This window comes from Ochotona princeps, chromosome 29, assembly GCF_030435755.1.
Source record: "Ochotona princeps isolate mOchPri1 chromosome 29, mOchPri1.hap1, whole genome shotgun sequence".
NCBI classification, from domain to species: Eukaryota; Metazoa; Chordata; class Mammalia; order Lagomorpha; family Ochotonidae; genus Ochotona; species Ochotona princeps.
The window spans coordinates 17,139,858-17,143,769 of NC_080860.1; positions in this window are offsets into that span (position 1 = coordinate 17,139,858).

A 3,912-nucleotide genomic window follows, 5' to 3' on the forward strand; every position below is an offset into this window, starting at 1 on the left:
CCAGTGGACGGAAGATCTTTCTCTCTGTTTCTCTTTCCTTCTGTAAGTCTGCCTTTCCAATAAAAAAAAATAAATTATTATTTTTTTAAGGTTTATTTATTTTATTACAGTCAGATATACACAGAGGAGGAGAGACAGAGAGGAAGATCTTCCGTCCGATGATTCACTCCCCAAGTGAGCCGCAACGGGCCGATGCACGCCGATCCAAAGCCAGGAACCTGGAACCTCCTCCGGGTCTCCCACGCAGGTGCAGTGTCCCTATGCATTGGGCCGTCCTCAACTGCTTTCCCAGGCCACAAGCAGGGAGCTGGATGGGAAGTGGAGCTGCCGGGATTAGAACCGGCGCCCATATGGGATCCCGGGGCTTTCAAGGCGAGGACTTTAGCCGCTAGGCCACGCCGCCAGGCCCATGAATTATTTTTTTTAAAAAAAGATTCATTTATTTTTACTGGAAGGCAGATTTATAGAGAGAAGGAACTCAGAGAGAAAGATCATCAATCCACTGGGTCACTCCCCAAGTGAAGTAAGAACAGGTGGTATTTGTTTTCTATGCCTGACTGACCTCCCTTGACATGTCCTCCAGTTTTTCCCATGTTGCTGCAGATAAGAGAATCTTACTCTTTTTTTTATGCACTGGATAATGCTCCATGGTGTATATATACCACATTTTCTCTCTTTGTCTGCAGACTCCTAGGTAGAGTGCATATCCTTGATTTAGACACACTGATTTCCTTCACTTAGATATATATGCAGTAATAAACTTGCTGAATCATATGGTAGCCAACTCCGCCCTTTCCTTTTTTTAAGATTTATTTTATTTTTATTGAAAAGGCGGATATACAGAGGAGAACAGACAGAGAGGAAGATCTTCTGTCCAATGGTTCACTTCCCAAGCGGTCACAATGGCTAGAGCTGAGCCAATCCGAAGCCAGGAGCCAGGAACCTCCTCCGGGTCTCCCACGTGGGTGCAGGGTCCCAAGGCCGTCCTCGACTGCTTTTCCAGGCCACAATCAGGGAGCTGGATGGGAACTGGAGTTGTCGGGATTAGAACTGGCAACCATATGTGATCCTGGTGCGTTCAAGGTGAGGACTTTAACCACTACGCTATCGCGCTGGGCCCTGCCTTTTTCTTTAGACAATTCTTCAGAGTGCTGTGAACCTCCCAGGTGCCTGCTGCTCCACTTACCTGTTCTCCCATTTCATCACTGTAACGTAGGAAGTTACCATTCTCCTTTCATTACTCTCTAAGTAGTGTCTAGCCTGGTACATAGTAGGCCCTTAATAAACAATTGCTGATCACTGATGAATGAACTCTACTTGGCTTTCCATTCATTTGAATTGCATAATTAGCCATTTCAATTATTTACTTGGTTCCGTATAGCTTTTTGTTTTTTAGAGATATTTATTTTTATTGGAAAGCAGATGTACAGAGAGAAGGAGAGACAGAGAGGAAGATCTTCTGTCCATTGATTCACTACCCAATTGGCCGCAACGGCCAGTGCTGAGCTGATCCAAAGCCCGGAGCCAGGAACCTCCTCCAGGTCTCCCACGCAACCTCCTCCAGGTCTCCCACATGGGTGCAGGGTCCCAAGGCTTTGGGCCATGCTCCACTGCTTTGCCAGGCCACAAGCAGGGAGCTGGAAGGGAACTGGAGCAGCCGGGACACAAACTGGTACCCATATGGGATCCCAGCATGTGCAAGGTGAGGACTTTAGGCACTAGGCTACTGCACTGGGCCTGATTCTGTATATTTTATTTTAATTTTTTTGTTTATAATGATTACATGGTTGATCAGGGTGGGAAGGATCAAGGTTTAGTGAAAATTACGTGAACTTATTGTTTCCAAATTTGCTATTGTTGTTTTTTGGGGAAAGGGAGAGACAAAGGGGGAAGCCACACATGACTTTCCAAACGTCCTAGTACCCAGGGATGAGGAACGGCCACCTCATATCAACCCAGGGTCTCTATGTGTATACATATTCCAAAAGTTTTCTCAAGTGGTTTGGATAGTTCTAAAATGTTGTTGATTTCACCAATTCAAGGATGGAACCACCCTCCCAATGTCCATTAGCTGATGTGGTAAGCCTCAAGTCTCCATCCATGGAGATTTTTTGTTTGCTGTCATTGTTTTACTGGGTAGTCGTGCAGTTTGTTCTGTTCTCCTTCTTCTACAATGGCACCAAAGGAGCTGCCATATTCTCTTTTTACAGTTGGGCCTGTGTCCACTGCTCCGTCTTTTTAACTAAGTAGGAAATGTTCTTGTAGGTGAGCCCAAAGACCTGGGCCAGTCATCCCAAGCCTCACTGGATCCCCCAACTCTGGGGCTCATGAACCTGGCACCCACCTCACAGCTGGGCCCCAGGACCCAGGCCAGAAGACCCGAACCCTACTGGATTCATAACCCCCAGAGCTCACAAACCCAGCACCCACCTTGCAGGCGGACCAAGATACCTGGGCCATGCAACCTGAGCCCCGCCAGATCCCCCATCCCTGAGGCTCACAAACCCGACATCCACCTACTAGGTGGGTTCCAGGACCTGGGCCAGGCGACCCAAGCCCCTCTGGGTTCCCCTGCCCCGGTTCTGTATATCTTAAACAAGAAGAAAAACATTACCCTGGCCTCTGAAAAAAAAAAGTTTTTAATTGACCCTTTTTTGTCTAGCTGGAGTGACTTTTTTTGGGGCTCCCCCTGCTGGTGTCTTGCAGCCACTTGCATGCAGGTGTCCTTGATTGGATCAGCGCCAGCATCAATTTCTGGGAAAGGAAGGTAGAACACCAGTGTAGTGCCCTAGCTAGTCTAAGCAGGTTTGGGCAGAAGAGCAGTTTGCCACAAACAGTTCTGAAAAGTGCAGCTTTCTATGCAAGGAGCAGAGAAGGCCTGGAGCCCTGCAAGACCATGCAAATGGTGACCACAGGAGGCCTTAAATGAACTGGCCACTGTGTGGGCATCACTCTACGGAGGATGTATGTGTGGACTCTTTTCTCCTTTGATGACAAAACAGTCTGAGGTCAGACACAGTCCACCTTGCAGGCAGAGTGGATGCCAAGTTTTATTTTGGGCATCTGTGAAAACTGAGGTAAGAAATGTGGTCAGCGTAAATGGCAGTATCCCCAGAGTTCACACTGGCTTTATGACCCCATCCCCCAACTCGTAAGACTGTTAACAGCTCTGTTCACAGCTCTGGGTGGAGCTTTTACTGGGACCTTCTTCCTCAGCCTTCTGTTAAAATAAATAAATTAATAAACCAATAAATTCCCTACACCTGCTCACACATAGATCACATTTCTCTGTTGCTCTACATTTACCTGTCCTTCCACAGCACAGAAGGGAACTATGGTAGACTTAATCTCTCCAGACTCCAGCCAGCTGCAGGCATCAAGAACTAGTTTAAAATGTTCAGACAGTAAGGGCAAATCCCCTCCTTCTCTCCGATCTCAAACCCTAAGTGTCAAGACAGTGACACTTAAAATTGAACATAGCAAATACACTTTTCCCCCCTCCACTTCCCCCCCTACAAACAGATTTTGGTTTCCCTTCAAGACACTAGGGGTAAACATGTCACATTTCCTAGTGCACAAGGAAGGAATCTGAATCCACAGGAAGCCCACAACATACATGAATATTGCCATTAGATCTGTGCAGTTACATGAGCAGTTACAAAGATGCCTTTGTAATACCCATTTATGATTTTAAAATCCTCCATAAACTAGGAATAGAGCGACATTTTCTCAATTCTTATACAAAATATCTACGGAAACCCACAGCTGATATTATCCTTGATGGTGAACCACTAGAAATCAAACTGTCTTTTTTCACAGATGACATGGCAGTCTCTGCTGAAGATTTGAAAGAACTGACATAAACACTGGAAGTTGTAAATGACTGGGACCCTGCACCGATGTGGGGAGACC